At 51.5% G+C, this 24,439-nt stretch overlaps 1 protein-coding gene across 12 annotated transcripts in view; it reads right to left on the minus strand.

Moving 5' to 3' along the window:
- Positions 1–24,439, minus strand: part of MPRIP (myosin phosphatase Rho interacting protein) — a 167,978-nt gene that overhangs the window by 62,273 nt on the left and 81,266 nt on the right. The window contains exon 1 of one of the 12 annotated variants that reach the window (XM_023507423.1): positions 9,770–9,828. The exons of the other annotated variants lie outside the window; for them this stretch is intronic. The gene's annotated coding sequence lies outside the window, so the exon portion shown is untranslated. Of the gene's footprint in view, positions 1–9,769; positions 9,829–24,439 lie in introns of those variants that run through there. 12 annotated transcript variants of the gene reach the window in all.

The raw sequence follows: 24,439 nt of genomic DNA on the forward strand, positions 1-24,439 counted from the left end.
CTAATGGCACACAGGGACACTGGTTGGAAGGGGTGTGTTTTGAAGGACACTAATGGCACACAGGGACACTGGTTGGAAAGGGTGTGTTTTGAAGGACGCTAATGGCACACAGGGACACTGGTTGGAAAGGGTGTGTTTTGAAGGACGCTAATGGCACACAGGGACACTGGTTGGAAGGGGTGTGTTTTGAAGGAACAGCCAAAGGGACTCAAAGAGAGTGGGTGTGGGGGAGACTGGCTAGGGATGACCCTTAGGATTCCAGCCTGAACAGCTCATCATGAGAACAGGAGACACCAAATTTCTTATTTCTATACCTGACCTGCACCCCAGCTACCTTTCTCTGGCATTTCTGCCCCTGTGCAGAAAATAGACCCTTTAGCACTAATGTCACCAGGCATTAATGGTGGAACACAGGCAGGGAAGGGAAGAAGGGGCGCTGAATAGTGGAGGTAGAGATGGCAGAAAGACAGGCCCAACAGCCGTGGGCAACCCTAGCTGCCACCCCAGGGTACACAAACAGTGCCAGTAACATTCCTAGGGCATCCCCAAGTGAACAGGGGACTGGGAGGGCAGGGCCTGGGCAACAAGGAGGTAAGGTAGATGCAGACTAAGGGGACTTAAACTTGGCTTTCCTTTGAGGTATGAAGGTATACAGACTCTGGACCAGGGTCCCCAGCCCTACCTCACTTCTAAGTGTCTCTGAGAGAGAGGTCAGGTCTGAGCTGGAGGGGCCAGAGACAGACCCAGCAGCAAGGAAGCTGAGCCCCAAGCTCAGGAGCCTTAGGGAAGAGCTGACTTTGGTGGCCTCTAGGCCTGCGGCCACTGGGCAGTCCCAGCCCCTGTGGCTGGGAAAGAAGGACAGAAAGCTCAGCATGGAAGGGCTGGTGCTTACACCACCAATAGAAATGCCTAGCCTCTGTCGAGGCCTGGCCACTTATGCATGGCCTGGGAGCCTCTTAATCTCTTCATCCTCCCTCCCCCTGTTCCCAGATGGTCCTCTGGAGGCTGCCTTGATCCAGCAGAGCTGGGCTCCCCAAAATGGGGCACAGGAGGAGGCTGGGAATAGACTCACTCAGCTCACAAGAGCAGGAGGACTCCCATGAGACCCCAGGGACAAAATGCAGGAGCTGAGCTGTGTAACTTCCAGGGAACAAGGTAGTTGGGGACATAAGACAAGGCCACTTCCCTCAAATCATGATCCCACAGCCTCCACTGGACAACAGGCCTGGGGCCACAGCAACAAGGAAGCAGGGGCACCCACCTCAGACTGCTCCAAGCCCAGAGGGCAGGAAGGTGCATGGTGAGAAAGGTGCTGAAATAAAGGTCGGAACCTGGCTTATGAGAAGCAGGGAGGGAGCGGCCAGGATTGCAGAATTCAAATGTCTTAAAGGTAGTTTCCAAGGGTCAGAGCCAGCTCAAAAAGCAATAGAGTGTGAACGTAGTGCTCAGCTCAAGGCGAGGCTGTACAGTTATCTGCACACATCTGTCCCCACATATGTGAGAGAGAGCGTCACCACTCGGGACATGGGCACAGCCAGCAAAGCACAGCAGCATGCCCAAGCTGGGCCAACTCCCTAAGGGTCTGCCCAACTGCTAAGTGTTGATCAAGCACCTGCCATGTGTGGGCACCAGTGAGGTACCAGGGACATGGCAAGGCACCAACCTACAGAGCCAAGCTTCCCATGCACCCTGGCCACAAACCCCAAGGTGGACAGCACACCAGGCAGAGAACCACAGTGGGCAGTAGGAATGACCTCCACAGCAGAAGGTAGTCAGGGACAACCAGGCAGGCATGGGGAGAAGAGGACCCTGCTGGAGGGGCCTGGGGCACGCTGGGACTAGACATCACACTCAGGAAGGCAGAAAGGCTGCCTGCAGCACCACTGCCCTCCAAGTGCAGGTGATGGCCCTGAATGAGTCCTGGAACTGAAGAACACAGGATCCTAACAGGGGCACTAGCTTCAGCCTCTAGTCACTCCCCAGCATAATAATCTCTCAGGGGCCACCCATCAGTTGGTCTCCCTCTTCAGCAGAGACACAAAACTGGGGTCCCACACAGGCCACAGCAACTGCCCCGGCTCGGGGGAGATGGTAGGAAAGCCCCTGGTGATGCTCCGCCATGGCTTAAGGCCCCACTTCATAGCTTTCCTCCTCAACCAGCCCCTTGTCCTGCCTCAGGACACCTGCCTAGGCCCCACCCATCTCTCAAGAGCAAATCCATCAGCACCTAGTGTCCAGTCCTCCCAGCAGCCCTGGCCTAGAGCCACTTCCTCTTTCCCTGAGTCTTGAGGGTACTTCTTTTTTCACTTTTGAAATAAACTTTTAACTTTAGCATAGATGTAGGTTTATGGAAAAGTTGTGCAGAGGATATGAGGAGCTCCCACCTATGCAGGTAACTTCTCACACCCGCGCAGTACCCGCTCAGCCCCCCAGCTGCATGACGCACTCCTGCGACAGGCCCACACTTCACCCCACACTGCCTGACTCAGAGCTCCCGCTCTGCTCCAAGAGCCAGCTACATTCAGTGCCCTGTCCCCTCAGGCTACTCTTAGCTGTGAGTTTCTGGCTTTCCTGCGTTTGGGTGATCTGGATAATTTTGAGGAGTACTAGTCAGGCATTTTGCAGAAAGTCCTTCAGTTTAGGTTTGTCTGATGTTTACCTCCCTCGAGGAGGCAAACATCTGCACACACTGCTTTGTTTCTTTTCTCCCATTTGTTTCTTTTATGTTTACTCATATTAGTACAGACTTGGGTATTTCATACTTAGAATTATGATCTTAGTCCCTTTTGTGGTACTACAAAAGAATATCTGGGAAATTTGTAGGCTAGGAAATTTTTAAGGAAAAACAGTCTATGTGGCTCATGATTCTAGATGCTGGGAAATTCAGGGTTGGACTCCTAGATCTGGCGGGGCCTCAAGCTGCTTCCACTCACAGCAGAAGGCTAAGGGGAACAACCATGTGCACAGATCTCAGGGCAAGAGAGGGAGCTAGGGATTGGGGCAGGAGGGTAGCACAGCAACTCATACGGTCCCCTCACCTCAGGGAGAGCACCCATGACCCACACACCTCCCACCAGGCCCCACTTCCAACACTGGGGATCCAATTACCACACAAGCTTTGGAGACGTCAAACATCCAAACTACAGCATAATCTAAGTCTATATTATTCCTTGGTTGCTTATGCCATCCCACTGGGAGCTTTTCTGGCTGACTCTAAGTCCCTGTGACACACCCCACCAGCACGTGCACCTTATTTTCTAGCCCTATGAGGTATTCCAGGCTCATCCAGATAGTTCCTGCTCTGGCCCTAAAATCGCCTCTTTTTTTAAGGAACCCCATCTGTTGGAGAGTGTCATTAAAAACCAAGATGGAGGTGGCAGTCCTTGGTCTTGGGGCATCAGAGCTTCTAGGCCCTCTTGGCTGACAGAACATGAACATAGGAGTGTGTACAACCTGGGCACATCACACACCTGTAAACATGTCTCTCTGTATCCTCATGTATCTCTACTAAAGTCTCAACCAAGCTAAGTGTCCTGTATCGCCAAGTGTGGCCCCCCACGCTGTGAGGCACTCTGGCCTTGTGCCCTGTGCCCTAGCTATAGTGTCCCCGCACACCGCCCACATACTGCCTGCTCAGCCCAGCACACAGGTGCCAGCCTCAGAACCAGCAGCTGGTGCCCCATGGGAACTGCTGCACCTTGGAGACAGATCCCAGGCAGAGTGTGTGCGCCTCTAGGCTGCGACTCCACTTGAGGCCAAAGGTATATTCCCTTTTAACCATGGCCTCAGCTCTCTGCTGAGCTCCCAGAGAAGAGTCTGCCACAGTGCCTTGTCCAACCAAGAGCTCAGCAATGGGCAAAGCAGACACTGGCTGAATATGAGACCTTTGGCATGAGTTTTTGAGACCTCTCCAAGGTGTGTCTGGATAAGGAGGGAGGACAGAGTACGGAGAAGCCACAGAGAAGGGAGGGCAGGGCCTTAGGACTGCCCCCTCCTACCTGAGCTCTGAGGAGGCTGTGCCCAAGGCAGGCAGTGAGGGCTGCACTGGATAGGCAGCAGGGCCAGCACACAGGCAAGAGATTCCTGAGACCCACTAGCCTGGCTCCAGTCTGCCTTAGCCTGGAAGGGAGAGTTGCCATTCCATGTAACATAGCTGCTTTTCTGCCCAGAGGCTTGGTAGGAAGATCTAGAGAAAGAAGGTGCTATTTGTTGCAGTGAGACTGGCCAGCAATGTGGCCACTGGACCCATCACATCCACTAGGTCCCACCTCAGGCACCCAGGGTCTGAGGCAGGGAGACAAGGCTCCCTAAAGGCCAGAGAAAGGGAGCTAGCTCAAACCAGAAGGTTTTAGAGCTTAAAGCAATGAATGATTCCTGGCTTCTGCTGAAGAATGTAATCACCTGGGACTATTCTGAAACAGACTGACCTCAATTCTCGGGGCGGGGGGGCATCTCATTGCTCCTGATGCCCACCAAGGCTGGGCACTGCTGCCTCAGAAGTGATTCCTACCTGATGCCACAGAGGCTCAGCTCTGGGGGCTGGTTGTCCCAGGCTGGCCACCCAGCTGTATTAAGTCACTAGCAACTTCTGGCTGGGCCCAAGAAGGTCTGACAAAAGCAGAGAAAGAGGGAGCGAGGAGACAAAGCACAGCTGTGGGGAGCCTGGCAGCAGTGGGGCCAGCAATGTCACAGGGGCCTGAAGCAGCACTTATATAGGTACTGCCAGCCACCATGAAAGAAAATGAAACCCTGGGATGAAATCCTGGGCAGGGGCAAGGTGGAGAGAGAGCCATCCTTCCCCTCTCAGGAGCAGGCATGGCACCGAGTCCCTGGGATGCCTACCAGGCAAAATGTTCCATCTACAGGGAAATGGCCCTTTGCAGAGGCGTGTGAGGGCAGATGTGGCCAGTGCTGTACTTCTGTGCAACAAAAAGGGGCAAAGCCTTGGAAAGCAGGGACCTCTGCAGCCCAGCCCTGAGCCACAGGACTGGCTCCTTGGCTCTTCTCGGAGCAAGTATGGGACTGGAGCAGAGTGTGGGCACTCACTGTGAGCCAGGTGCAACACAGGGCTCTCACACAAGCAGCTTCCTGCCAACCATGGACAGATATGGGCGGCAGGCAGGTCCAGTGTGCCCAGGAAGCCCTGGGCGCAAAGGACTTCAAATCCAGAAGCCACTAACAGCCAGATATTGCTAGTGACTTAATACAGCTGGATGTTCAATGTTTCTCCAAGATCCCAAATCATCTAGAAGTGAAACACTAAGCTCAAAACACATAAGGAATCACTAGGTCTCCCCAGCTGTCCAGATTTCAGATACACAAGGACAAAGTATACAGACTCTAGCAGGACCACAGGGGGACAGCCTGAGACCTGCTCATCAAGTCACAGGGCTCCAGAGGAAGCCTACCATGCGGGCATGACCCAGGGTCTCCCTGCACCACGGGCTCAGGACACACCTGTCAGCTAAGACCTCCTGGACTCTTAGAGAAGGAAACTGGCTTGGGACCGAGAGCCACAAATCCTCCAAGGACAGGCCCTAAGCCCAAATGCCAGATACTAGAGCAGCTTGAACAGTGCCCATCCTCAGCATGGCCCCTAGTCCTCACACCCACCAACCTTGGCTGCAGCCTCAAAGGCCTGGTCCTGCCCAGGCTCTAGACTCCTCTTTAAGGACTTGAGGCTTGTCAATGAGAGGGTCTGGACCCCCAGGTTTTAAGTCCAGAACCCGAGAAATGCTCTGTTGTTCTCAGACCTAGGTCTACAGGGAAAACCCACAAACCCAACCTCAAGCAACTCTTCAAAATCTCAGGGCAAGGGTCTAGAGCAAGTGTCCTCAAACTATGGCCCAAGGGCCACATGCAGCCCACCTAGGACATTTATCTGCCCACCAGGTGTTATTGCCACTGCTGCCTGTCCTGCTTAGCAGCTGACTCGTCCCGGGGCCCACAGTCTGGCCCTCCAACGGTCTGAGGGACAGTGAACTGGCCCCCTGTTTAAAAAAGTTTGAGGACCCCTGGTCTAGAGCCCATTAAACCTAACAGACACCCTTCAGGCTACACTCCTAAAGGGCAGGAGCTAAGAATTAACCAAACATGTTAAAGATAAAACCTTCTGTAAGAAGGAGGTCATATCAAGGTCCTCTTCGGCTTTTTTTCTGTTTCCAGAGACAATTCCACTCAACAAGATTGTTAAGAACTGCACTCCCCAGCCATACCTGGGAAGGTGCTGAGAAAGAAGTCTTTTTCTCAGATGCCTCCGTACCCCTTCCCACTGGAAATGCCCAATCCACTCCACAGAAACTCAAAACTTCTTCAGAGCACTGCTTCGGTGGTGATGTCTTACTTGACACAGCCACTCCTGCCTTGGCCTTAAGACTGAGAAAATGTACAGATTGGTCAGCTGTGAAGGCTCCGTTAGTGGCAAGGTCCTTAGTTCCAATGTGTAGGGGCCTTTGTTCATCGTGCTCCTAGGCCCTGATCAAAGCCTCTGGGACAGCCCTGCCTGCCCAGATGGAACTGTCTTCCAGGTGAGTCTGTCCAGCAGGCCTGGACACAGCCCTCTACTGGTCAAAGCCACAGAGGTACTCAGGAAGATCTGGTTCTATAAAGAGGAGGAAACCCTCACCAATTCCCTCTGTGGTAGGTGATGGCAGAACAGCCCCCAGGCCCTCCACAGAGGGGGGTCTTGAGGGCTCCAAGCTCATGTTCAGGACCAGTTGTAGCTTGACTCTTTGGAGAGCCCGGTTCAGCAGCAGTAGGGGTACTCCACTGCTGCCCCTACAGCATATCCTCTGGGCAGGGCCGTCCACAGGTCCATTCCCAACACAGGCTCACTGGAAACAGCTGAGTGTGGGGAGTGAGTTTCCTTTCACTCATTCACTCTCAGCCAACAACAGGGTACTGACACATCTGCCTTGCTGGGCCTCTTCAGGGGCTAAGAGGACACGGTACTGAGGTCACCGTGCCCCTACCTGTAACACTCCACATCCTGCCCTTAACAAGCAAGCTCCCAACACTCCCACAGATGCAGCACATCCTGGTCCAGCCCGGCTGCAGGTGCACAGCCTGAGCCCCCATCAGGCCGTATGGTGACAGCATGCTGCCTCTCTGTGTATGCCGTGCTACAGTACAGACCGCCTCAAAAAAAGCTTCCCTTTATGCAGAAGATGTCTTATATGGGGCAGAATGACCATTTTAAAGATCAAAACCCTGAGCTGTACTGAAGGGAAGGTCTGGCTGCACCACAGGCTGGTAACAGCTGGGCTGGGTGGAGACAGTACCCAATGTAGACCCTCCCCCACCACGGAGGCATGCTGTTTCCAGGGATAGCTCCTTGCTGGAAGGCAGCTCCTCATTATGGCACTGCAGATGATCAGAGACAGCACTGCCATCTCTCCCCCACACCAATGATGCCCGCCTCTCCTCTGCACCCCATGTTCCTGTCTGAATGGCCTGAATGGCCAACAAGCTGAGGCAAATTAAGACCTTGTCCTTCTACCTCATTCTCAAGGAAGCAACGCAATCTGGCCTGTGAGAGAAGTGCCACAGGGTGGGGTCCCCACCTAGTCTGGAGACTGACTCTGACTTCTGAGGAGTGTGGCTGTAGGAAAACAGGTGCCCTCTGCCACAACAGCAGTGAGTGGTCCTGGGCCCCCAAGAAGCCACTGGCCAGGAAAGGACAGCCCAGTGCCTATAATGAAAGACCCGGCATATCCTCCTGACCACAGCAAGACACTCTGCAGGACAGCCAAAGGAAACAGAGAAGATTAGTGTTCACTTGCTGGCAAATAACAGAGGCCTCTTTGTGGGCTTTGTGTGCAGCTGCTGTGCGCAGGGCTACCCATGACGCAAGAGGAGACGCAGGAGAGAAAATGGCAAGTGCACACTGCAGACACCTGGGACAGGCTCGGAGGTGACTAGAAGCACCAAGGCCGGTCTCAACTCTACCACATGCTGACTGCTCCCCAATCTAGGAAGAACTCCAACTAAGGAAGCTTCTCTCAAGACATAAAACAAGGGTCCATACTGGGGCCTCGGGGAAATAATGGGAAATACTTGGATTTGCTGTTGGTTTAAGACCAGCCCAGACACCACCGGGGCTTGAGGAACAGAGTTAGTGTCCCATACCACTGGTGTCCCATACCAGTGGGACAGCCTTGGATCCATTTCTTCCTCTAGAAAAAACCCAGTGGGGGTTATGGAGAGAAGGTAGAAGAACCAAACACAGCCCTCACCCCAGTCACCCACAGAACACCCAAGATGTCAACAGCAGGGCAGAAAGCAGTTTCTGCCTCTCCTTTCCCCAAGCCAACTCTACAGGCCAGGCTGGTCCATTTGCTCCACAGACCTGAAGCTCCTGCCTCTTCTGAGACCTTCAGCTCTGCCCACACCTTGCTGACCTCACCTTCTCTAGGTCTGATTCAGACCTGGTCCCAGGGAGCCCTGACTTCTCAGGTCCACTAATGCAGGTCCTCCACGCTCCTCATGCAGCACTCATAGACCAGCTGTTAGCACTTTGCTCCACAGGTGTCTGGGGCCTGCCTCCTAGCAGGGCCACCAGTTCCTTCAGGCCAGAGAAAATCCCCCTCTAAGTGCCTAACTCCAGCATCACCTCATGAGGCACAGGCCACACAGAAGTGGTGACAAAGTGATAAACAAATGAGCCTGCTGAGGGCACCAAACTTGGCTGGGCAAGGATTCTATGAAGCTTCTTGTCCAGAACAGGAGCCCACAAGAAAAGGTGCCAGGCATCCATCCAGGGCTATCCCACAGCCCCCATGACTTTGAGGTATTTCCTACAGATACTTCCCCACCCCCTCCCAGGAAGAGGTGCCCATTAGCTGGCCTGGAAGTGCAGAAAACAGAGAGAGTGGGTGAATGGGTGTGCTACCAGCAGGTGCCGCCTGGGCCACGGAGTGACGGGCACCAGTGCCTATGCCAGCTGTGGGTCTGGCCTCTCGGTGTGTGCATGCCAAACACATGGGACACAGGTCACAGCTGTCTACCCCTCAGGGGCCCAAAGAGAGGCTGCCACCACTGCACAGACAAGAAGGCAGCTGTCCAGAGACCTCCCATCACTCACTGCTGGCTGCTCACACCTTCCATGTGCACCATTTCTCCTCACCATGGACCAACATGAGAGGCCTCAACTGTGGCCCATCACCAACCCCATCACAATAGCCTGGCAAGAAGGAGGGTCAGACAGCATAGCACACTGCTCTAGGGGGCCTGGGCATCTCAGCACTGGGCAGGGGCACCCCCAGAGTGCCCAGGAGAACACAGAACACAGGTTAGTGTTTGGGAAGGACAAAAGAGAGATGGGGCCTGGTGTTCTCAGCAAAGCCGATGGCATAGCCACCTTCCTCCCAGGCCTGGCCTTGACTGCAGGGCCACCTCTCAGGTGACTGTACCCAGCTGTATGTCACCTCCTCTCCAGACCTCGGCTCTCTGGAACTGAGTTAAGGATGAGCCCACTCTCCTCCAGGCCAAGTCAACCTTCTGGGGGCTGGACGGGGCCACAGGTGGCAGGCACGTGGGACACGCATGGGAAACAGAGACCTCAGCTGCAGGAAGCAGTTTGCTAACCTAAATCAGGACCCAAAGAGAATAGGCCATGAAGATTCTATTTCTAGAACTCTATCCTCAAGAAATAATTCCCCCAAGTAACTGGAGTCCTTACTGTTGGCCATACTACTGCAAATATATTTCTCAACTTTTTTTTCTTTTAAATGTCATGAATGATACATTTTGTATTTGCATATAACATTACCGATATGCTATACTCTGCTTCTTAACCAGCAGGCAGGTGTCACTGGGCCTGGAGGGTGAAAGAGCCTGTCCTCTGTGCCACTCCATAAGGTTTCCTGGACTCCCTTATTCTCAGATGAATTTCCTGAATGAAGCAGCAGGATGCAGAGAAGATAGGAAACACAGCTCGGTTGAGTCCTTGTTTAAATCCACAGTGATCCTAAAAAGCTGTTATTACTCTCCCCATTCTATAGACAAGAGAATTTAGGTTTAGTAAGACTACCAAAGCATTCAAAGTCAGACAAAAGATGGCAAAATTGGAAGTGGAATTCAAACTCACAGACTGATTCAATTTTGCTTTGTTTTGACTGGTTCCACAAGGGGAAAAACGCCCAGACTGAAATAGGCTGTGAGCCTGGCCTCTCCACCCTGAACTCACTATTCTGCCATGCCATGTTCCCTGCAGACCACTTGTACCCTATGGTCTCTGCCCCAAGCCAGACTGACATGGGTGATTCAGAAGGTCAGCAAGGCCCTCTGGGTAACTTAGGTCTCCAGTCAGAAACCCTCTGGGATGGGAAGCTACAGGCTTCCACATTAACCCCATACCTGTACTCACCGATTCAATCCTCTATCCACCTGCAACAGCTGCTGTACAGGGACAGAGCATGGCCAGATCCATCGTGGAGCCTCTGGAAGTTGGCCCCCCGACCCAGCACCACCCTAGAAAGAGATCGCCACCCAGGGACAAGCGACCTCTCTACCCTGTGCCAAATGGCTGGAGTGACAAGTAGGGAAGAGATATCTGGGAGGATTTTTCTTCTGCAAGTAAATCAAAAAGGACCTGCCATCATTTAAACTCCAAAACATTCACATTGGAGGATTTTTCTGGAGAATCACTTTACCTTTCCATCTTTGTGCTTTCCTATTTTTACAAAACTTGTACAGAAAATATGTTGTACAAAAGACAACTGTAAAAAACATTCAGAACAGCAAACAATCTTCATGGCATGTGCTGTCTTGCATATGACCACTCCCCTTGGCTTCAAGATCAAATCTGATCTTCACATATTTATTATCTACATTTTACCTACCAGTTTGCTTCACATCAAGAAATCTGAACAGGGAAATTCAAAGTCATGAGAAAAGTAAATGAAAGAAGGACTTTTCACATCTCCTCATCTTTCCACAAAGGAATGTGGTAGCTGAGAACATTTAGGTACAATTCAGTTCCCTTGGGAGTACCTGCTGGACTCCACGGGGCCATACACTGGTGGACCCAGACCTTTCACAACTGTGCAAGAACTTGGGGAGAAGGGGTGAGTGTCCAGGGAGGAGGCAGGGAGAAGCGAATGGCTTTCAGCTGGCTCCTTCATCCCTCCTGTTTCCATCACTTATGCCTTTGACATGGTTATTTTGGGGTTTCCAAGTGGGGGGTGGAGGAATGGAAATTAAGACACCATCTGCAGAGCAGCTCCTGTCCTGCCCTGGCTCTCATCTCCCTCCCACAGCTCTTCTGGGAGGATGGGAAGGTCCTAGAGTGCTCTCCCCCACTCAGCCCCCAGCCCACTGTGTCTCCCCTCCGTGCTTTTAGAGTATCTGTAAGCCTCATCCACTTCCCTGTCTCTTTATATGGAGCTGGGAAAACATGGAGATAAATAAAGCCTCAATTAGGCAGGCATCCAGTGCGGGTGTGTGGGAGGGGCTGAGGCCCTGTCCCACTGCAGGAATGCCTGAGAAAGCTCCAGGGGACACAGGCAGCCTCTGAGGTTGGAGGCTTCCCACAGACTCCTTTCCCCTGTGCTGACCAGGCACGGCTAGGGCCTGGGAGCCCTAGAGCCAGCTCCATTCCCACAGGAGCTTGCCCCAGGCAGCCTTGGCCACGCCACATGCAGGGCAGAAAGGGATTTTTGCTCTCATCCTCTGCTTCCTCTCTCCTTCATTCCTGTTCTCAGAGTACAGCCTTGGGCCCAAGCCCAGCGGGACAGCACTGACTGGACTGGACACCATTCCAGCTTTCTAGACTTAGAGAGCCAGCTTGTCCCTTTCTTACTGATTCCATTCTGGTTCTAAGACTGCAGAGGGCCTTGAGAGGGAGATCCTATTTCTTCCCCAAGCCAAGTGTGGGGGAAAAGTGGGCTCTGGGAAGGAGCCTGGGCAAGAAGAGGCTCACAGATATTTTTAGAGACATGGGAGTTAGGCAGAGACCTGGGCCAAAAGTGACTACAGTCCCAATTCCAAAAGGCCAAACGAGATGTGAAGAGTTAGGAGCCAGGCAGGGGCAGGGACCAGTTCTGGAGACAGAAAACAAGGCTCAGCACAGTGCGCCCGAGGCCGCTCTACCCCTTCAGAGTGTCCCTCCTTCTCAACTGTGCCGGAGCACGGTGATGCTAGGAGGGACCTCGACACCTGGCCCCACAGAGCACCACAAGCTGCTGTGCTCAGTGCTAGAAGCAGTGTAGGGAGGCTGTGAGGGGACAGGTGGGAGCCCATCACCCAGCTTCCTTTGACAGTGGAGAATGAAACAGAATCTAAAATAAGATCTTCAGTTATCTGCAGGTTTCTTACGGGTCAGGCCACCTCAGTTCTCGAAGACCACAAGTGCATCTCTCACGTTTCTGTGGGTACTTCACTCAAAAAGCATCTCTTGGCAGCCTCTAGAACAGCCACATGGATCTGGGAGTAGGACGTGGAGAGAAGGAAAATGGAGAAAAGTGAAAGCCCTAGACAGCTACTGCTCATGGGAGAATAGCTTTGCGGTAGCCATCAACTGCCTCAAAGATGCTCACCCCACGCTCAGCAATTCTGCTGCCCGGAATGTTCTCTGCAGCACTATGTTTTAAAAAAGTAAAAATTTTAAAACAAATTGGACGTCCAACAGTAAAGAACAGAGGAAAGGAATCAAATACAGCACCAGCGAATCCACAGTGCGCAGCTGCTAGATAGCCCTGCCTTGAAGGACCAGGAGGAAAGCACCAGGTGGACTATTCTCATCTGAAGTAACAGGCTCATTAAAATACTATCATTTTCAGGTCTTACATAAGTGTACAACAAGAGTCCTAAGAGGACAGACACATAAGCCAGGATATGAACTGGTCTTTATCGCTGCCATGAGATTTCATGAGTGCCTCAGCCTTCTGTGTCTTTCCTGCTTCCCCAAATGGAAACTGTGGGCTTTTTTTACTCTTGGCCATTGGAGGAAGTCACTTTTCTTTCGCCCCACCACTCTGGCAAGTTGCCTTTTGCAGGCCCCTCCCACTGCCCGGAAGCACCCTCCCTTCTATGCCCTTAGTGCTAATCTGCACTTCCCCTTCCCCGGGGAGCAGAGGGTTCACCAGCCTGGCCCCAGAGCCCGGGCAGGGCCCTGTGTCTGTCTGAGCAAGTACTTCCTGGAATGGCTGACCCCTTGGTTTTCTTGACTAGACTATAAGGTCCAGGAAAGCAAAGACTCTTTTTGGTATTTTTTATTTTCCCAATCCTGAGCCCTCTGAGACACATGGCAAGCCAGCAACTTGAATCCAACCCCCTCCTTGCAGTTTCCAGTTTCTTGGGCCCCAAGCAGAGTACTGGGAAGACAGGACTAAGAAGTAAAGAGACCAGAGCTGTGCAGCCCTGGGGTAAGGACAGGACCAATCCACAGGTAGCCAGGACATCAGCTGCAGAACCTCCGGAGCCCTACAACAAGGGGATCATTGTTGCTGTCAAGTAGGTGACTGCGCTCCAGGACAGGGCCTTATTCACAGAGAGAGATTAGATAAACTCCCCTTCTAATCTTCCTAGAACAGCAGTCACCATTAACCCTTGGGTTTCCAACCAGAAGTATCTGGAATTTCAACTATTTTATTAAAGTATCTCTTCCTCATTAAGAGGCGTTGAAGCAAATTACAGACAGTACACTTAATTCAGGACTTGAACACACATGTGCCACCTCGCAGGAATGGTGCACTCATATTCTCTCTTCCTCTCACACACACATATCCTGCCAAGTCACACACAAAAGGCTGCACAGGCCCAGAGCAGCAATATGACCCACAGAGGACAGAACAAAGCCAGGGACACACAGAAACAGGTGGGTGGGAGGCAGGAACAACACCCAGGGTGGACACCAGCTCTCGCCGCCAGCCCCGGGGCTAGACACTGCCACACCTAGAGCCTCAGTTAAACACAGCCCACTAAGCACAGCAGCAGGTCCAACCTCCTGGAACCTTAATAAAAATGACTATTAATAGTCAATAAAAATGACTATTAAACTCTCAAGGTCAAAAACCTGGAGAACAGACAATAGCAGACACAAGATAGCAATTAAATTTTCACAGTGGGAGAGGCTAGATACGTGGAAAGAGATGAGAGGGAGCAGGCAGGGATTCCCAAGGGCAGCCAGAGTGAAGCAGGCTGGCACTACTGAGGATATCAGAACGCTTAGAAAGGCCTGGAGGCCCCGCGAAGCAGGCTGGCACTACTGAGGATATCAGAACGCTTAGAAAGGCCTGGAGGCCCCTGCAGGCTCTCACTGGGAAGACAGGGCTGAGGGCAGGAGGACTGGTCAGCCCCTGGAAAAGAGGTAATCAGGAAGGCCCAGCATAGCAGCCAGCCACAAGCAGAGTGTGGCTGGGGATGGCCTGGGACTCAGAGCAACAAGAAGATTTTCAAGACAGTTTGTACCCTGAAAGCTGAGGTCCTCACCCCAATTCCCTCTGCTGCCCTCGGGTCTCCCTTGGTTGGAGATGGAACACTTCCTAGCAAGGGAAACTGACAAGCCCAAGAGAGAAAGATGAGAGGGCTTGTAACTTGGGACACTCAAGGGTTCCCCCCAAAAGGAGCTAGTTCCCTGCCTGCCTGTCCTCCTAAGGTAAGGCCTGTGGTCAGCATCCCACACACTCCCAAACACACACACACATGTTCTCACACTCATGTACATACACTCACATACCTACTCACACACTCATTCACACACATACTCTTTGACACACACATACACTCTAATACACACAGTCACACACATACACTCTCATACACACACTTGCACAGACTTCACACACACACCCTCTAACACTCACTCACACATGCTTCACTACTCATTCAAGAAAGCCCAAGACCAAAACAAACAGAACAAAAACTCCAAGACACAGGGCAGACCAGAGTCAGGATAAAACTTCAAAGAAACTGTTGTCAGAGAAGGTACTGCATCTGCAAGCCACAAATAAGATGCCACAAAGGGGACACACAGAGAACTAAAAGTGAGCTCTGAGGAACAGAATGTGAGAGCTGGGTAAAGACCCACCAGACAATTGCCAAGGCAAGGTCCAAATGATCGCGGGCATGACAACGCTGACCACAAAGACAATAAAAGAGACTCTAGTCAGAAGAACCAAAGCCAAATAACAGAAGGTACAGAAGGAAAGCCCACGGAGAACACAGTCAAGGAGACTAACAGACGAGAAAACACAGGAAAATATTCTGGACCAGAAGGACTGAACTTCCAATTTGAAAGGTACACGGGCTTTGGCCCTATGACAGAAACCAGATCACACCTGGCACATTGTCATGAAATTTTATAACTAAAGGGTGAAGAGAAGCTCCTAGAAGATTTCACAGAGAAAATTCAGTTCATTTACAAAGGATAAGGAATCAGACCCTTGTATGTGAACTTTGCGACAGCATTGGTGGAAATTAAAGACGAAGAACAAAAGAACCCCAAAAAAAGGTCAGTTCTCACCTCGCCTGGAGCCAATCCAGCTGTCGGTCAGGAGTATGAGCAGGACAGGGCATCTTCGGACCAACAAGGCCACAAAAATCTTTCCTCCCTGCCTTACTTAAGAGGCTTCACCAAATGAAGAAGCCAGCCAGGAAAAAGAAGAGATCACTCTAAGACAGGGGTCCTGTCTTTTTAAACAGGGGGCCACTTCACTGTCCCTCAGACCGTTGGAGGGCCAGACTATGGGCCCCAGGATGAGCTGGCTGCTAAGCAGGACAGGCAGCAGCAGCAAAAAACACCCGGCGGGCCGAATACATGTCCTCAGCGGGCTGCATGTGGCCCATGGGCCATAGTTTGAGGATGCCTGCAAGAAAACCAAGAGAAGGAGGAAGGGGATTCCCAGGACAAAAGTGAAAGCAAAGACCAGGCCAAGAGCTCCCACAGCAGGATGCTGGGGCATGAGCAGGACAATATGAGGCTCAGGGAGCCTGGCAGGTAGAATAACTAAGTCCTACCTTACTGCAAAAAAATCAATGGATAAGATCTGTAACACTCAAGAAGCAGCAGCGAAAACATGTTATTCACAAACACAGAGGGGAGCACTAGAACACTGGGCTATCAGGGTCTGGAGTGGCGTCCTCTGAGAGCAGGACTCAGCACGAGGGAACAAGGCAGGGCAATGGACCCTTTCATACAAATTTTGTAGTTATGTATCTGACTTTTTAAAACTAGATATGTATATTATTTTGAATAAAATTAAAGCCCCTTGACACCTTCAAAATTCCCATATGGTCCCTTTTCAGACTTCACATATGTCAGGAGCACAGTGAGATGAGATCTAAGGATAAGTACTAAGCAACAGGGAGAAAGTGGACACATATTCTGCAACCCCCACACTGGGATAACCAGATTACTGCCCCAGTGTCACACCAATTAGACTTGTGAAATAACTCCTGAGGCTGTCCCCAGGGCCCTCAGAATAAGCAGGCAGCTTCTTTTGTCTTTCACATTCTTGCTGGAAATAAAAGTTCCCTAAGTCAAAGTCCTCAAATAAGGATTCCCTGCAGGAAAGCTTAGCCTCCAAGGCAGTTTTGACTCAAACCTCTGACTTTGGGGAAAATATAAAGTTTCAACCAGATAACTGGATATGTTCTAAAATCAGGCAAACTGCTCTTCTCCCAGCCAGGAAACGGCTAACTATGCATGGGGAAAACCGGCATGCCGAAAGCGCCACCTGTTATCAAAATTCACATGTGCTATTCTAGGGCTCAAGTTCCATACCACAGACCTCTCCTCCTTTACCTCTCCTCCTCGCTGCACAGGCCTGGGTACCAGCATGATCTCTCAGGGGTGCCAGGTACGAGCAACACCTCTCAGCAGGGCCTGGGTGTAGCATGACCTCTCAGGGGGGCCCAGGTACCAGCAGCACCCCTCAGCAGGACCTATGTACCAGCATGACCTCTCAGGGGGGCCTAGGTACCAGCAGCACCTCTCAGCGGGATCTGGGTACCAACACGACCTCTCAGCGGGGCATAGGTACCAATACCACCTCTTAGCGGGGCCTGGGTACCAGCACGACCTCTCAGCAGGGCCCAGGTGTCAGCAGCACCTCTCAGGGAAGCCCAGGTACCGGCAGCACTACCTCTCAGCAGGGCCTGGATACCAGCACGACCTCTCAGGGGGGCCCAGGTGACAGCATCACGAGCAGGCACAGCATACTGTGGGCTGAGGGGCACAGCGCACAGCTGATCAGACTCTAAGGGGCAACCTGCCAACCATCCACCCTCTTAGTCAGAGGTACCAATAGAAGCCCAAACCAAGGCTGCCTGAGGAGGGACAGAGAACAAGGGACTTTGCCTCTAAGCCCCTTCTGTCTCTCCTGGAGAAGCCAGCTTCTGAGTGGCTGGAGATGGGTCCCAGCTGGGACTGCACCATGCCCTTCACCGTACTCCCCACTAAGTTCTGGGGATTCTCTGCCCTGTCCCTTTACCTTCGTGTCCCACAGGCATGGTGGGCAACACCATACCAGTCCACACCTTGTGTTGAAGCAAACAGCACCAGGCTCACCACAGGACCACACTCTTCAAGCACAGCAAGGAGTCTTTTCTTCTTATTCCCCTCTCCCTGCAGCTCACAGTGCTGTCTGCTGCCCCTCCCCCAACTCCAGGTCACAGTGCTATCTGCCCCCCCCCAGGCTCTTCCCAGGACCTGACCTGGGTCAGAGCCACCCCCAGAGCTCCATGGTGCCAGGTCCACACACTACACCACATGGCAGGAGCCACTCCACTATCAACCCCGCCTGTAGCAGGGGCTGCTCTTCCTTTCCCACAGGCAATTCCATGATTTTGCATCACTCTGAAAAAGCAGACATTCGGGGAGGAGGGAGGCGCAGCCACCCAGGTAAGAACAGTGCCCACAAGTCTTACTCAGCTTACTGAGCACCCCAGAGCTCAGTACAGGGTCAGGGAAGACACAGTGATGAGACAGCCACCCACTCTGGCCACACATCTGCAGAAAGGTAGGTGGCCCTTCCCACTGATCTCCTGGCCCAGTCTAGGGCAATGCCACTCCAGCTCCTCAGATCAGACTCTGTGAAACCAGCAGGCAGAGTCCATTGGCCCCGCCTCCTCCAGAGCTCTCTGCAGCAGCTCCCTCTGCTGCACCCAGAGACACGGAAGGGCTGGTCCCCACACCCACACATGTCCCTGAGGAGGCAAAAGGGTTTTCCAGGTGTGATTAAGTTAAGGCTCTTGAGACAAGATTGTTTTGGATTACTGGATAGCCCCCAAATACAACCTCAAGGGTCCTTATGAGAGGGACACTCAGCCTGGGGAGGCACAAAGGTGTAAGTAGAGGGCCTGTGGTAAGAGGGAAGGCCAGAAGCTGAGGTGCCCAGCAGAAACGGGGCTTCCCACAGGCCTCAGCGAGAACCCACACTGCCCACACCTGCACCTTTGCCTGGTGGCACTCATTTTGGACTCTTGACGTCCACAACTAGCAGAGAATAAATGTGTGTTGCTTTATGCCATTAAGTTTGTGGGACCTTGCCACAATGGCCACAGGCAGTGGACACACCTGTCACACTATAGATATACTCAGCACCCTCCTCCCCTACAAAACCACCTTGCAGTCCACATCTGATACCACTTTGGGCATCGATGTTTGTGAGAAATTCACTGATACACATGTGTACACAAGCTGGCACAGCCCTTGGTACATGGTACAACGTGAAGGACACCCCCTTCCTAAAGCCTCCCATGACTCTGGGACCCCACCACAGCAATCACTCCCTGGGCTCAGAGAGCTTTCCCCACACAAAGAACATTCCCTTCCCCTCCCAGACAAAGAAAAGGTTCTTTTGAGAAAGGTTTTGTGGAGGGAGGGCAGGGAAAGCAGGACAGACTAAGACGCACACTGAGCCGCCCCCACAGTTAGCCCTCACCTGCAGCAACTCATCACGCTGCTCTAGAGAGCACCAGGTGGGCAGGGGTAGGGTGCTAAGCAGGGCAGAGTGTGGGGCCCAGGCTGAGGCCAGGGGGCGGGTATGCCCCTGCAAACTCTGAGGCCAACCCCGTGGGCATGGGCACTGCCCACATCCACGCCACTGCACTGGCACCAGTTCAGTTTCCTCAACCAACCCTCAAATGTTCTCTGCTGCTGCACCATAAAATGACTCTTGTTGACAATTCTTTCTCTGCTGCTACTTAATCAGTTTCCTAAACAATTAATCTAAGCTTTTCACTTTCGTAATACCCAAAGTCATTCTCTGTGAGAGGGAACCTTCACCTTGCAGAGCACCCACAACCTGACAGATAGCCCAGCAACGGTGCCAATCACAGCCTGTCTTCCTGTATCCCTAGCATGTGAGTGCAGGCTGCAGACACCCCTACCCTGCCCTGCAACCTCCCTTCTGTCACTAAAAGAGCTGTGCACAGAGCAAAGGGCTGAACAGACAGCATCCAAGTGGGCACTGAGATGTAAAGCCACCTTTAGACCCCTCTCTTAATTAAGTATGGGTGTCCTAAAGTCCCCTACTCCACAGCACAGGCACACAGGGGAGGCAGAGGGAAGAACGTAGGCATCTAATTAATTATGGTCTTGACTGCAGGTGGCAGTGATTACTACTTGTCCTGCACTCACTTGTGTAACTGGACAGTCCTGGTAAGACAGAAAGACACTCACTGAACACCGAAGGCCACCAAACCCTCTCAGTGTGGCCTGAAATTTAAACACAGATTTTCAGGGAAGGACTACTTAAAATGTTTACAGCAGAAATTCAAGTAGCAGAAAGCTGAGGACAGCCAAGTGACTCACCCGTGGCCAACCAGCATGTGCCAGCACACTCTAAGGCCCTGCCTACAAGGGCAAGCACCAGGCCTCAACCTCAGGCACTCCCCGTCCCACATGGGGAACCCCCATAGAGACAAGTAGAAGATCACTCTGTGCTCACAGGTGTCCTGAGACAAGAGGAGGAGGGACTCAGGTCTGACCTGGGCTGACCTATGTCCTTTCTTGGTGACCTGCAGAGGACTGTTTGCTCCATTCCTGACTGCTTGGCCCGCTTACTCCTGCATGCTCTAACTTCTTCCCTCTGTGGGCTCAGGCTATCCACAGCTGCTCTAATACTAGGGGCATATAATATCCATACTGCCTCATATAGTCCCTTCCCTCTCCACCCTCTACTCTCTCAAGGACAACTCAGAGGCCAGAGGTCATACCAGGTCAGGAGACCCAGCTTTCCTGCCCACAACTGTGGTCCAGCCCTGTAAGCCAGTCTCAGTGACACCTGGCCTGCCTAGGCTGGACTCCTTACTTGTAACATGGTATGTATCAGATCCCACCTAGAAACCCCCAACGGCACTCTCAGGAGCCTGCTCCATTCCTGGTTGGCACTAGTGGCTCTCATGCCCTCTGTGGTCTCTATGTGGGAATGGCCATGGAGGACAGAGCCACATGAGCCCACACCCACCCGTGCCTCACAGACACCTTGAGAGTACCCTCCAGCCATGTTCAAAAGGACAGGAGGGGGAGGAGGGTAGCAGTGTACAACAACAGGCCCCATTTCCAGAAAATGACATCCATACAGAAGGTCCAGTGACCCCCAGAGGACGTTCCTATGTTTACGTGGCCTATTCTAAGGGGTGACATTTCATGCATCACAGTAAACTGGACTTTAGGGGGAAAGGACGCAGCACTTGTCAACAAATGGATCCAAACTTCACCTCTGACCCCCAAACTTTGATGACAGAAAGTGTCTATCTAATCCCTCTGCAATTATCTATCCCCATACCTTCCTCACTCACCTTTAACATAGCAGAACTTAAATTTGACCCAAAGATGCTCTAAGTAAGGCAAAGTGGTCGCTGGAAGCCCAAACTGGAGCCCACAGCCCTCCCTGCCCACCTCAAATCCCAACTTCCGGCCACCAAAGGATCTCTGCAGATACTCCCTTCCAAGACTCAGAAGCTCTTGCACACATCACATGCATTTGCAGATTTTACCCCCCAAATAAAGAGTCGTTAAAGATTTCATTGTTACAACCCTCCCCCTTTACAAAGAGGGAAAATTTAGTCTTATTAGTCATGATTAAATAAAGATAGGATGCAAGATTCACTGAAGGCCCTGTGCCCAGAGAAACAGAGTGGGGCCAGGGGCAGACACCAAACCCCTCAGCACCCTGAAGCATCTTCAAATCTCCCTGGCTTGCCCACAACTTCTGACAACCCACAGCTTGCACTGGCCTTGCCTGTGCCCAGCCTGCCGTGGTACTCCCAGCCTCAGGGATAGAAGCCACACGTGTGCCTATGAGTCAGCCTACAATGTGGACACTGCTCATACATCTGTCACCACCGGCAAAAACCTTAAAGATATAAACTACTTGACAAATATTTAAAAACAAAGTTTATTATCTGAGAAAAAATAAGTTAATTAAAAACAGTTGGGGATTCTGGGAAGATGGCCGACTGGTAGCAACGCTCCTCAAAGGCTCCTGAGCAAAGGAAGAAAAACTGGACTGAACCAGACTCTACGAAGCCAAAGATGGGGAGCTGAGCCAAGAAATAAATTCGGCAAGCTATAACTCCAAGGAAGACCATTCAAGAAAACAAATTACAGGTACAAAGCCTACTGACTAGAGGATGGGAGACCCCTCCCTCAGGCTCCTGCCGCAGCCTATCTGCAAAGGAGCAGGGAACAAAAGACGTCTCATTTTACCTCAATGGAGAGAGCCGCTAAACTCCAGGTCTCTTTCTCCAGGGAAGTCCCACTTATGAACCTAGGCACCACCTCACCAGGTATAAAATTGTACAGAATTTTTCCCCACAAGTCCAAACTCCCAGGCCACCCTTTCCCCCTAGCATGGTGGTCTGAAGTTCTGCTCCCTGCAGAACACAGAGTGTTTGGTTTTGTCCTGAGAGATCTGGGCATAGTGTGGACCGCCAACCATCAGGACGGAATCTGTGACTAACAGGGAAGAAAGAGGGTGTGGGAAGAAAGGGACACTCAGTGGGAAGAGGAGCAGTCCCCTGGTTATGACTATGCCCGGCCAGTGGTAGTGTTGACCCTTGGTTTGGGCTATTTCTGGCAGGACAGGGTGCAGAACCCCAAGCTCTGACAGCACCCACAGCAGGAGAGTGGTTGCCCCGTGTGGGCTGAGTTTGGCAGACAAGGCTGGTCCCTGCTGGGCCTGCAAGCAGAGGCTTAATAGGCGTGGACTAGACCTGAGAGCAAGGGCATGGTCTCCAGATTCCATAGAACCCTTGAGCAGTGGCTTACTGGGTGTGAACCAAGCCCTCAGGGGTAGGGCGTACTCTACTGCCTCCAGCCGGGCTGGTGAGCAGAGGCTTACCTGGTGAAGACTGAGACCTGCAGGCAGAGTGTGGTGCCCTGACTCTAACAGAGCCTGTAAACAGAGGCTTGCCAGGCAGTGGACTGAGACTGGCAGGCGGGGCGTGGTCCCCTGACTCCAACTGGTTATGGCAAGCAGAGGGTAGCTGTGTGTGACTGAGACCAGAGGGCAGACCCGGTGCCCTGACTCCAACAGAGCCTACAAACAGAAGCTTGCCAGGCAGTGGACTGAGACAGGCAAGGGGGCGTGGTCCCCTGACTCAAACTGGTTTGGCAGGCACTACTCCAGACCCTACTCCAAAGGCTAGCTGTGTGTGGACTGAGACTAGTAGGCAGGGGTGTTACCCCTGGCTCCAGATGGGCCTGTGAGTAGAGAAGCAGACAATAGTGTGGACTGAGTCTGGCAGGTGGGAGTGTGGATCCCGGGCTCCAATTGTGCTTTGAATACCTTTGTTTTGAATTGTCCTTGAATCCCTCTCTGTTGGGCAAGATTTGAACTGCCAGAGACAATTTGGTTGGAACCCATGTCTGGGGCAGTCTACTCGAAGACATTCTGAGGTTCACCTTTGAAGTTCTGTAGTGGAAAAGAACTGAAGGGTGGGGGCTAGGTGCCACAGCTGTTTGTATCTCTTCACAGTTGAGATTTAAACCTAATACTGTGGTTTCTTAGGATAAGGTAGAGGTTGGCTGATATCAAAACAGAGCCAGCATGCACTCACCAAGTAGGTCCTCAGATTCTCTGGCTAAAGCTCTGAAAGGGACCTTTGTAAGGTTGTAGGAGATAAGCCACAATTACAAAGCCTAGCACTTTGGTAAGGGACTATCTCTACTACCTAGGAAGCCCAATTCAATCTCATGCTACCAGTTCTAATAACCAAACGGTGGAAAATAAACATGGTGCATACCCAAGAGAACTCTGGCAACATGAATAACCAGAGTAGATTAACCTCTCCCACCAAGAAATAACAAAGGAGACACAACTGAAGATGCCATGCATAGACAAATGGCAGCAATGTCAGAAATTGAATTCAGAATATGGATGGCAAATAAGATAAATAGAATGGAAGAAAAGATAGAAATTGAATTCCAAAGAGTAGTTGTAAAGTTGTCTCAAGAAATTAATGAATTCAAAGCCCAAGTCACCAAAGATATGGACATAATGAGAAAAGAGATAGCAGAGCTCAAGGAAACAAAAAAGTTAGTTGAGGAACTCCAAAATACAGTAATAGAGTTGACCAGGCAGAAGAAAGGATCTCTGAAACTGAAGACAAAGCTTTTGAACATTCCCAAACACTCAAAGAGGCAGACAAATGGAGAGCAAAAACTGATCACTCCCTGAGAGAGCTGTGGGATCACTCCAAAAGACCAAACATTCATCTTACAGGAATTCCTGAAGGAGAAGAGAATGGTCCTAAAGGGACAGATGCTCTACTCCAAGAGATTTTGGAGGAGAATTTCCCAAGTATTGCAAGAGATACAGAATTTCAGATAGCAGACAGTTTCAGACCACCAGCAAGACTCAATCCAAATAAAGCATCTCCTAGACACACTGTGATTAACTTTGCCAAAGTTAAGACAAAGGAGAAAATTCTGCAAGCCGGATGGAAGAAAAGCATCATCCACAAAGGGAGAAATATCAGAATGACTGCAGATCTCTCAGTCGAAACATTTCAAGCCAGAAGAAGATGGTCATGGACCTTCAGTCTCCTAAAACAAAACAACTTCCAACCCAGGATTCTCTAGCCAGCTAAACTGAGTTTCATCTGTGAGAAGAAATCAAATACTTTAATGACATAGACATGTTGAAAAAATTTGCCATAACTAAACCAGCTCTCCAAGATATATTCTCAGACCCCTCCTCTACAATGATTAGCGCAATGCTCTACCTCCAAAGTAAACTCACCCAGAAATTTTTGAACAAAACTCAACTTCCGCAGTGGTGAAAGGATTAAAAATGGCCACTGGATATCCAAAAATCATGACACCCAAAACACAGCCAGGCTTATCAATTCTCTCAATTAATGTGAACAGTTTAAATTATTCTCTAAAGAGGCACAGACTGGCTGACTGGATACATAAACTCAGACCAGAATCTGCTGCATACAAGAATCTCACCTTACCTTAAAGGATAAAAATAGACTCACAGTGAAG

The sequence above is a fragment of the Otolemur garnettii genome, unplaced genomic scaffold, assembly GCF_000181295.1.
Source record: "Otolemur garnettii isolate 467f Iridium unplaced genomic scaffold, OtoGar3 scaffold00182, whole genome shotgun sequence".
Classification (NCBI taxonomy): domain Eukaryota; kingdom Metazoa; phylum Chordata; class Mammalia; order Primates; family Galagidae; genus Otolemur; species Otolemur garnettii.